The sequence below is a fragment of the Camelus ferus genome, chromosome 18, assembly GCF_009834535.1.
Source record: "Camelus ferus isolate YT-003-E chromosome 18, BCGSAC_Cfer_1.0, whole genome shotgun sequence".
Taxonomy (NCBI): Eukaryota; Metazoa; Chordata; class Mammalia; order Artiodactyla; family Camelidae; genus Camelus; species Camelus ferus.
In genome coordinates, this window is record NC_045713.1 from 846,739 (window position 1) to 857,940 (window position 11,202).

The window sequence follows — 11,202 nt, forward strand, 5'->3', positions numbered from 1 at the left end:
CCCCTTCCCCCAGAAATCCAGATGACAGCAGACGGTAAAATCACGTTTATTGGGAGCACAAGAGGCATGTCATGACCACAATATTGTGTCCACTGTGGAGGGGAGGGTGTGCAGATACTGATTCCTAACACACCCCCCCAACCCCGGGACTCATTCCTGGATATAGAGGTTGCTGGGGGCAGTAGGATCATCTGCTGGGCGTGTCTCCACTACCACAGGCCTGGGGAAGGAAGAGAAAAATCAGTTTACTCATTCATTTGTTCATTCATTCAATTCATCATTCATTCATACATTCGAGCAAAGGAGTCCTACAGAGTGTGGTGCCAGCACCAATGCTGGGCTTCAGCAAGTGCGATGAGCAGCAGGGCTCCCTGCTCCTCGAGGAGCTCAGTCTGGAGCAGCAGCCCAATATGAATCAGTGAATGACGTGAGTGGCTGGGTACTAAGGATTGTCGCAGGGGGTCAAGGTTGATTTGGGGTGATAGTTAGGGGTCAAGCGTTGGTGGGGAGTAGAGTGGGGCATGGTGGGGAGGTCAGGGTTACGGGTGAAGGTAGGTGTGGGTAACTGAGTGTCCAGCCAGGGGGGGGTTTGTCAGCCTGAGTGGTGGAAGGAAAGCAGGGGCTGAGGTTGGGGTCATGGATGGTGGGGCTTGGTGGGGTCTGAGGCGCTCTCTCACAGGTCCACGTTCTTAGTCATCCTTCGGACTCTGACAGGTTCCTCCTGAGTAGGGACAGGCATGAGCCTCGGGCGGTCCCCACACATATCCCAGCCCCCCTCCCACGCTGAGGGTCCCTGACCTAGGACTGCTGCTCTTGAAGCCTCCAGGGGGTTGTAAGCGAGCCTGTGGGATAGGAAAGAGTCAGCAGTGGCCCAGGGGGAGGGGAGGGCGGCGGGGCAGTGGGGAGGCATCTCACCTTGTCAGCTGTGGGTCTGGACTACATGCCTCTGAGCATCATGAACTCTATGTGCCGCCATGGGGGTTGGGGTGGGGTTGTATGCAGGTGACACACAGTGAGCTGGGAACATGGATTCGGGCATAGAAAGAATAGAACTGGGGTGGGGTGTGGTCTGCAGCCAGGATCTTAGGAGTGGAGCTGTCCCTTCAGGGGAGGGATCTTGGTTTACAGGGGTCTCATTTTGGGGTCAAGATTTGTGATCAGGGCGATGGGGGCTCAACATGTTTATAGAGTGTTTGTTTTTAGATTCCACTTGGGTATCTGGGATCAGAACAAGGTTTCTGAGGTCTCTGGGAGTCCTGGTGGTTATAGGAAATCTTATGGGGTCCGTGTGCAGAGCGGAGAGGTAGGGGTCTCTAGAATCATTTTGTAGATGAGGTTCTCTGGGGCCTCTTGTGGGATCAGATGGTAATGGGGGGCCTCTGAGGGTCTGTTTAGAAGCGAGGAGGGTCTCTGGGGTCTCTGGCAATCTGATGAGGGGGTTACAAGGGTCTCCAAAGTTTAAGGATTCTCTACTGACGACAGCAGTCCGCATCTGGGATCCCCACAGAGCTGGATCGATGGGTGGATCGGATCCGCCGAGGGATGGCGAGGGGTAGCTGGGCAGAGCGGCAGCCGCGTCAGGCCCACCGGCCTCCAGCAGCCCAGTCTGGAGCCCTCGGCTCTCCCGTAACCTCTGTGCCCCCAGCTCTGTGCCAAGCCCCCCATGCTCCCTGGCTTTTCTCCTTCTAAGAGAGGCAACAAAGGACACACCAGGCAGGGGAGCAGCCTGAGCAAAGGTGGGCACCGTCCAGTGCTATTGTCATCCAAGCAAGGCCCACTCACCTCAGGCTCCTCATCTCCAATCTCGCCAACAGCTGCCCCCTTCCCTGGGTTCCTCAGTTTGTCAAGAAGCTCTAGGATCAGGCCTCTGTTTAGCCCGGGCTGGGACACCAGTCGGTGCTGGGGGTGGGAGGAGGAGGCGGTCAGCAGACAGAGGGCTGGGCTGCAGGGAGAGGGCTGGCACAGGGGCTTGAGAACCCATCTAAGGGAATCTGGCGGTGAAGGTGCCAATAGAGGAAGAAGGCGGGGAAGTCTGGGCAGCTGCCCACTGGGGGATTCTGAGGTGTCTGAAGGGATCAGACGAATTTAGAGAAGTTGGAGAATTCCAGAGGTGTCTCGGGTGTCCCCTGGAATTCCAGAGAACCCCCAGGAATGGGTCCTGAAGCCGTTGGCAACTTGTGAGGTTTTAGAACTCAGCATATCTTGGGGGAAAGGTCTGGGGTACAATTTGGAGGGTCTTGGAAGGCAGAGCCCTGGGGATTTCAGAGGGAGCAGGGACTTTGAAAGGGCCATAGGCGTTCTGTGGAATAAAATCATCAGTGTTCTAGGGAGCCGAGGGAGGCCCTGGGGGGGTTCTCACAGGGGGTGAGTTTGGGAAGGCTGCTCAGGGAGGGGAGGTTTACACTGAGCAACTTGGTGGCGCCAGGTCATTTCTTGGCGCTCTTGGTGAGGGTGACTTTGACGAAGATGTGGAAGGCAGCCGACCTTGGGAAGAAAAAGGCAAGTACTGGGGGAGGGTACAGTTCAAGTGTTAAGAGCGCATGCTTAGCATGCAGGAAGCCCTAGGTTCAACCCCCTCCTCTAAAAGTAAATAAATAAATAAATAACCCCCCCAAAAGGCAAGTTCTGTGATGAGGGGACCAGAGACCCTCCCATCAGACCATCAGTCCTGACTTTGCCCTCTCTCCCCGGCCTTCCCATGACTCTCTCCTACCATTTGCCTTTTTCCTTTAGCCGAGGAGACTGATAGCCACTCTTGGTCATGAGGAAGAGAATTCTAGAAAGCAAGGACAGAACATGGGATTCAGACTTCTCAGTGGAGGTCAGATCTCACGATGTGAGGGACCCCCGATGGCACTGAGGTCAGCAGAGAGCAGTGAGGGTCAGGAGGAGAATGAGGGGTAGGTTTTACGATGCATAGGACGCCACTTCCAGGGGATGCTGCGCATCATGTTACAGAGTTCCAGAGGGTTCGGGGGAGCCTCAAGGCAGGACTCCCTGCACTGGGGGCTCCTGGTGTGGACTGGAGAAAATGCTTTCTGGGTTGAGGTTCTCGGGTTGGGCTTGAAGGGAGAGGGATCCCCTGTAGGGGGGTCTTGATGTGGGGAAGCAGGCGGGGGTGGTGTTCAGGGTCAGAGTCGAGTGGGATCTCTGGGACCAGGGGGACCTGCCACATCTGCCTACCTGAGAGGGTGAACGTGAAAGAGTGGTGGCTGTAGCTTGGCTAATTCCATGGCTGTGATGCCCAGAGACCAGATGTCACACAGCTCGTTGTATTACTCCTTCATGGCCACGGCCGCCACTTCCGGAGCCATCCTAGGGGCAGAGACCCTCAGAGAGCCAGGGGTGACATGATGAAGGGGAGGGGAGACTCCTAGGTAGGGGGTGGGGGGACAGGAGAGAGACAGGGAGCGAGCCGGAGAATGGGACACAGAGAGAGTTGGACGCAGACACAAAGAGGCAGAGAGACAGAAATAAATACGGAGAGAGGTAAAGACAGAGAGTCAGAGATAGACTAGAAAACATAGACAGAGAGAGGCAAAGAGACAGAGAGAGCCACAGACTGAAACAGACAGAAAAGACAACCACGGATTGATATGGAGAGACAGAGATCTGGATAAAAATCAACACAAACACTGAGAAAAACACGTGGAGGGGAGACATGCACAGAAAGACCTAGGGAAATGGAAAACTCAAGGGAGAGCCACAGAGTACACAGAACGCTCAACAGAGAAAGGCAGAGGCAGGGCAAAAGGCAGGATGGAGATACCCAGAGATCCACGGTGGGGAAAGCCGCTGCCCACCACCACCAACCCCGCACCACCCCTGGCTGCCAGCCAGGCACCCCTCACCAGTAAGGTGTCCCAAAGAAAGAGAGGCGTTGAGCCAGTGTGGCCCCGATCTGGGCCGATATACCAAAGTCAGCTGGAGGCAGAGGGAGAGACATACTGACCTAGGGTCCCTGTCCCCTCTGGCTCCCAGCCAGTCCCCCTCCCCACCCCCACCAGCCACACTCACCCAGTCTGACCTCCCCAGGGTCGTTGATGGGGATGTTGGATCCCTGGGGAAGAGAGGGGGGATCAGAGGCTGTGAGAGACACCCCTCCCTACTGCCAGCCCAACTCTGCCTCTGCTCCCTGGTCACACACCGCCTGAGCCCTCCAAATACCACTACCATCTCCCAGAGGCCCCCACCCACCAAGGCTACTTTTCTGCCCCTAGATCACCTTGATGTCCCGGTGTATCTTCTTCTGTGAGTGTAGATAGGCCAGTCCCTGGGGAGGAGGGTGGAGAGGGGGGCTGTGAGTGTTCTGGGGGTGTGAGCAGGGACCTGCCCCCACCCAAACCCACCAAGCATCGCCTCCCCCCACCCAAACCCACCAAGCATCGCCTCACATGGAGCACTTCCCGGCAGACTTAGCTGATCTGGAGCTCTGACAGGGGACCTGTGACTGCAAAGGTCACCCCGGCATGGTGTCAGATGGGGACCAGGAAACCTGGCCCCAGGAGCCCCTGGCTGCCACCCACACCACGTACCACATGGGGAGGGGGTAACAGGAGGGGACAAGGAATGGTCAGCAAAAGAGCGGCAGCGATGCAGGGAACCAGAGGCCAGAGGGAGATAGATTTATTCAACAGACTACACATTTACTGTGTGCCAGGCGCCGTGGTAGGCAATGGGGACACAGCTGTGGACACAGAGACAGAGATCCCCACCCTCGTGGAGAGAATGTTCCAGTGGGAGAAACGGACAGTAGACAAGAGAAATAGGTGAAAGAAACAGTATGTGAGATGCAAATAAATAGAAAAAAAACAAAAGCAAGAAAAGACAACAGGAAATATGTGTGGGAAGGGGTATGACATTTTAGACTGGGTGATCAGCAAAGCAACTCTGAGAAGGTGACGGGGTTGAGGATGGGAGCATTCCCACTCAACGTGAACAAGATGAGCAAGTGCAAAGGCCCGGAGGTAGGAAATTGCTTGGTGGGCCTGGAAAATGGCAAAGTGGGTGGAGTGGAGAGAAGGTGGGTCAGCCTGGGGTGGTTGTGGGCGTCAGACTCGTGGGCTGTGATGCGAAATTTGGCCTTATAGTTGGAGGGAAATGGAAGCCTTGGAGGGCTCTGAGCAGGAGGTGATGTGACTTTGTTAAAATGAGGAAAGGCAGAGAGAGACAGAGTCAGGGACAGAAAATAAGAAACAGACCCAAACTGAGGCAGATAAAGAATGAGCTGGGCAGAGACCAAGAAGTGGGATAACAGACACATTGAGAAAGAGAGATTCAGAGGGGACAATATAGACACAGACAGAGAGGGCACAGAGCAGGTCTGACAGCTGGTGATGTGAGTCAATTCTTCTCTGTGGGCCTCAGATTCCCCGCCTAGGACTTCCTAATGAAGTCCTTCCTTTCCTGACCTTTGTGGAGACAGGGAGATGGTCAGAGACAGAGGTGCACATCAGAAATCCAGAAGTGACTGTCACCTTGTCTACCTCGACCTGAGTCACTTATACTGGTTCCTTTTGCTCTAGTGGAGAGGCGGAAGTGCAAGGACCAATTCCACCTCATTCCCCTAAACTCTGCTAGGCATCCTCTGTATCCCCAGGCAAGCAGGCTAAACCCCACCCATCACAGAGCTCCTCACACCCTCCTTCTCCCCCTCCCCGTCATCCATCTCACCAGTTATATATACCCAACGTTCTCCAGTCCCCTCTTAGTTCAGCCCGCTTCCCAGTTACGCTTCAGGCTAAGCACCGCCCAGCTACCCAGACCCAACGCCGCTAACCTGATAAGCCGCACCCCTCCCAGGACCTGTCCCACTCACCTGCGCTCATCTCGCCCCGCCAGCAGGAGAGCGCGCCGAAGCGCACGGCGTGGAAGAACACCGACTTCGCCGGCTGCCCGGGGCTCACGCCGATGCACACGGCGGGCAGCTCGGAGCCTGGCCCGGTCAGCAGTGAGAACACCGGCAGAGGCGTGGGTAGCGGGAAGAGCACCTGCTGCGGGCCGCTCGGGAAGGGGCGGACTCAGAGGAGGTTTGGGGCGGGGCCTGGGAGGGGCGGGGCCTTGGAAGAGAGTCGGCCTGGGGCTCCCGAAGGATTTCCGGAGCCCTCAGTCTTGGGAGGTGCCACCTAGAAACTTGAGGGGCTGAGGCTTCAGAGGGCTTAGAAGTTGAGGGGTGTGGTCTCAGAGTGGGCGTGGCTTCCACTAGGGGGCGTGCCGCCTTGGTGACAGAAAGGCCGGGCCCCCCAGGGGGCGTGGCCTCCGAGGCACCAAAGTCTTAGAGGCTCCAAGAACCTGAATAGGGTCTCCTAAGAGACCTGGCGGGGCACAGGGCCTGAAGAAGAATTAGGCCCGGGGCGAAGGGCGGGGCTTAAAGAACCGGAGGGCCTCAGAAGGAGGAGCCTCCAGGAGAGCAGGCTCTTGGGGAGATTGGGAAGAGACCTCGGGTGGAAGCCCGACTTCAAAGAGCTCTCAGCAGAAGAGTGGAAGGCCCCCGCCACAGAACCTGACAAAGTCCCCAGTGCTTACAGGCCCCCTATCCGGACCAGCAGGAACTTGTTCACGGGCTGCTACCACTGAAGCAGGACCACGGATGTCTCCAATGCCCCACACAGGAACGGGCCCCCGGAGCTAGCGCCCTCCGCTGTGGAGGTGGGGAAGGATGGGTTAGGGTCAATCCTGTCTCCCCTGCCCCGCGCCCCCAAAGGCCACACATCTTTCCCCGGGCTCTGGACACCCTGCCTTAATTCTGCAACCCTCTTCAGTGGCTACAGTCCAAGTCATGCCCCTGGCCCCGCTCCCCTCTGAATATCCACGAGATTCTCGCTCACCCACACAGCACGCCTGGCAGCCTTTGGTATCCTGGATCTTAGTGGAGACCATGTTCTTTCTGCAGAAGAACGTAGGCGTGAGTGTGTGGTGGGTGGGGGGTAGGGGCAGGAATCAGATATTAGCGGGGTCTGTGGTTCCACAGGGGTCTCGTACCTTGCTAGTAGCCGGTGGGGACTGATGTGAGCAATGGGGCTTCCTGCTCTGGCCTCTTTCCGTTCCAGCAGGCCCAGGAATTTATGAGAATACAGGTGCGGGGTCTTTCCTGCAGGGTGTGTGTATTTAGGGGAAGCAGGAATTTATAGGGTACTGCACAATCCCAGCTTTCCCCATCCCTTCCCTAGGCCCCATCCCTTTGAAACGTCCAAGCCTTTAAATCTCAAGCACCTGTATATGTTCATTTCTCACTTAACATATTTTAAATGCCCACAGGAGGCCAGGCAGTGTGCTTGTTTCTGGTGAACAATGGTGCCTAAAATAAGTACGTTCCTAACCCTAGTGGTGCCTGTAGTCACATGAGAACTATGGACACTTAACCAGTCAGCTGAAGTTACACATATTACAAAAGTTTAAGAAGAAACATACCTAGAGATTCTGTAAAAGTTTCTCATCCCACATGTGATATTAATGAGCTCACAAATCCTATCTGGCTTGGTGTTTCCTCACAAATGAGAAATTCTTTACACAAAGCGTTTGTAAAACAATGACACAAAATTTTAACATACAGCTCGGTCACTCTACTTTAGTACAGTGTGGGATAAGGACTGTCATATGACCATCAAAGAAATGTAAACACTAACTCACTGTAGGAATGACCTCAAAACTGACTTGAGACGTGGCAGTATTGTGAGCCCCATTGTACAGATGGGGAAACAGAGGCTTGGGAAGCCAAAGTCTCTTGCCCCAAGTCCTACATTGAAAACGTGTCTGGGATTTGAATTGTGGGCTCTGTGGAAGGGGATCCTAAGTGTTTTTTTCAGCTGTGCCCAGCTAGCTCCCACACGCTGACCATTGACTCCTTAAGTTCTGACCCCCCACCCCAACCCATCCCTACCAACAGACAGCCAGACCTGAGAGAGACATGAGGACATTGTTGATGGAGAACACCCAGGTAGTCCGGCTAGAAAGAGTTGCAGAGCATTGACGAAAAAGCTCCTGTAAGACCCCAGCACCTCCTAATTCCAGCCTCCCACCCTTGGCTCACCCGCGGTGCTGCCTGGCCCTCACCATCTCCAGCGTGGCCTCCTGATCATTTCGGTTCAGAATGAAAATGCCTTCCTCAGCTCCCAGGAGTAAGTGCTGGTCTTGGGGAACAGCTATGAAGATGCTGGGACCTGCCTCATCATCGAGCACCTCCCAGGCCCCCTCATCTGACCCCAAACACGGGTACTCTGTTCCCAGCCCTGACCCTCAATTCTCTACTTGCCTCCAACACTGCATTTCCAGTCCCTGTTTTCCCAAATCTGAACTCAAACCCTGACCTGTTCCCTGGAGCCGGTCTCATTCTCCCCAGCCTCTGACCTCCCGCGTTCTGCTGGTTCTTCCATCTCTGAACCCACAAATCCTGACCCTCTGTCTCCTCAATTCTGACCTCAACACTAAACATGCCTCCCGTAATAGCCCTCTAAATTCTATCCCCCCTTCTCACCAGTCTGCTCCCTAAATGCTACTCCTATCTCAACACTGATCCTCAAATTCAGATGCGCTGACGTATAGCTTTTTCTGTCCAGTGTGACAGAAAGTAAATTCTTATACTGTTTCCTTAACGTTTACCCTTCACTGACCTTGTCTCCACATCTTTGATCCCCAAATACTTTCCCTTTCGGCTACATTCTAATCCCTAAAACTCCTGACCCCAAAATGCTGATCTTCGCCTCTCTGCCACTAACCTCCAACTGAGGTAAATGGGGTCCATCTGTCCCTAGGCTTGTACCCCAAATGCTGGCCTTTCTGCCTTATCTGACACTCCTGGCCTCCAAACTCTAATTTTTCTGGTTTTCACTCTCAAACTCACCTTCACTCTACCCATCTTTGATCCTTAAACCCCAACTGTCACCCCTGGCTCTGCCCCCAAACAGCTCGGCCACTCCAACCCCATTAAGACCCTCCCCTTGTCCCTGCATCTGCACCTCCATTAAGGACTCTCCCCATCCCCATCACATACTCTGAGATTCTACTGAATGCTCACATTTGTTGGAGGGATGTGTCGAAGCCGCCGTGCTTTAGATCCGGAGAGGGCAGCCATTGAACAACTTTAGGAGAAGGGCACAACCCTGGGGGGGGCCATAGGGGCAGAGCAGCAGCCCATCCAGCAAAAGAGAGGAGGGGACAGGAAGGTGCCCTGTTTAAGACTCTGGAGTGCCAAGGTTCATATCCTGCCTCTGCCTCCTCAAAGGTTTATGACCTTCGAAAGCTACTTACCCCGCTGTGCCTCAGTTTCCCCATTTTGAAATGGGAGACAATGTCTAACTCTGTGCTATCTATCTCCATCTGTGAAGGCATATATCATGTAAAGACATGAGGTCAGTGTCTGGCACAGAGGAGTTGCTCAACAAATGTCACCTGTCATCATTATTAGTCTTCAGCCCTGCAACCCCAACCAGACATCCCCAGCCCCGATCAGAGGTGAGAGTCCTCAGCACAGCTGGCCTCACCTTTCTCTTCATCTTTTCCTTCATGGGGGGCAAGAGCGCGGGCTGGTCAGGCTCCCGGAGGGCTGGGTTCCAGAGGGAAGGTTCTGAGATGGGGTGGGGAAAATCAGCCCCCAAAGCACCCCCTGCCCTGCCCAACCCCCATCTCTGCCCACCTCCTACCCCCGCCTGCACTGTTACCTGCATGAGCGGTTAGGTGGGGGCTTCGTGTGGTTGCGGGAGGCTAGTGGGGTGTGCGGGGGGAGGTGCCCACTGGCACAGCGGACCAGTACCCCTGGGCTCAGCTGCCCCTCATCCGCAGTCCCCCAAGGACCCTCGTCAGATGGAGAACGGAACTTGGGCTTTGGAAACAGAGAGGGAGAGTGGGGAAATACATGAGATGATCTCCGAGAGAGGGCACCCTGCAGTCTGCCCCTGCCAGAACTGATGCTGCATCCTGGGTCTGACCCTCCCCACAATATCCGACCACCACTCCAGCCTTCCCATCTAACCGCCCCCCCAACAACATCAACATATTCTGGCAACTAAAGGGTGAATCCTGGGTACAGCAGGAGTTTCCAAGGAAAAGCTACTGATGAGTGTTCATCAGGCTAAATATTTTGAGTCCCACACCTAGGTTCAGGGATGCCACTTCCAGATCCCTGTGGGATCATCATGATGGTCGTCCAGGACTTCAAGAGACCTAGTGTCCTAGACTCCAGCCCTGGAGAGCTCGGTATCCCAGCATCTGTGGACCCTTGCCTCCTGGCCCCAGCCCCCCAGCTGTGGCCCAGGACCTAACTTTGTGGGGTAGAGGAGGAGGTATGTCTTCTGCGAGGGTGGGGCTGAAACACACAGATGGGTTAAGTGGGGAAAGAGGGTTTTGGGAGCAAGAACTGGGGTGGGTTAGGGCTGGAAGTCTGAGCTCATGAGGGCCAGGATTTGACTCTGTCTGGGCTGGAGCTGAGGGTGAAAGGACTAATAACCATGACGATCATAGTAACAGCAACACTTGGATATCAGTGTTTATATTGCATTAGGTCTCTGCATCATCACAACCACCTAGTAACACAGGTCCTATGAGCTCCTGGGGGTCGGGTTCTCACTTGGTGCCGGGCATGACGCATGGGAGCCTACTACAGACGAGATGTGTGGAATGGATCTCCCGCAGGCCTGTGGCTGAGAGAGATGGGGACCTGGGTTGATTCCTGGGGTTGAGGTTGAGTTCTGGGCCTGAGGGTCTGGAGGGGGCAGAATTCCCAGGGGCTGAGATTCAGTCTGAGTTTGGGTGAGAAGATAAAGAAAGATGAGGTCAGGGGTTGGGGGTTATGGCTGCAGTTGAGGTCTGGGTGTTGGAGCAACATCTAGGAGGAGCTGGGGACTTGGATGTGGCAGGGGGTCCAGGGTTGAGTTGGGGTGAGGTTAGGGGTCAAGTGTCGGTGGGGGAGGAAGTGGGGGCTGGTCTTTACCAAGAGAGATGTTGGGATTTCTTCCCTGCTGGTGATTGTTTCCACAAGCTGTATGAGGACCAGCTTAGCTGAGACACCCACAGCTGGCCCTTCACTCCCACTTCAAGTGCCTTATTCTTACAGCAAGCCCCTTAGTCCCCCAAATCCCTCCTCCCAAGGCTGCTGGGGGAGAGGTGACCATGTGCTGTAGAAATAAAGTCTGTGCTACTTCCCTGATGTTGTACTGGATCGTTGAAATTTGGGGGGCGTCAGTAAGCATCCAGGAATTCGGCACTCCT

The 11,202-nt window shown here is 55.0% G+C and overlaps 1 long non-coding RNA gene and 1 pseudogene across 1 annotated transcript; both read right to left on the minus strand.

Moving 5' to 3' along the window:
- Positions 1-2,265: 2,265 nt before the first annotated feature.
- Positions 2,266-3,276, minus strand: LOC116657438. Its single transcript, XR_004312508.1, has 3 exons — positions 3,184-3,276; positions 2,714-2,776; positions 2,266-2,484 (listed from the first exon to the last, which is right to left on the minus strand). It is a non-coding gene; the product is annotated as an uncharacterized LOC116657438 (long non-coding RNA).
- A 248-nt stretch (positions 3,277-3,524) lies between these two features.
- On the minus strand, positions 3,525-10,575 carry LOC106731063 (annotated as a pseudogene).
- Between the last annotated feature and the right edge of the window lie 627 nt (positions 10,576-11,202).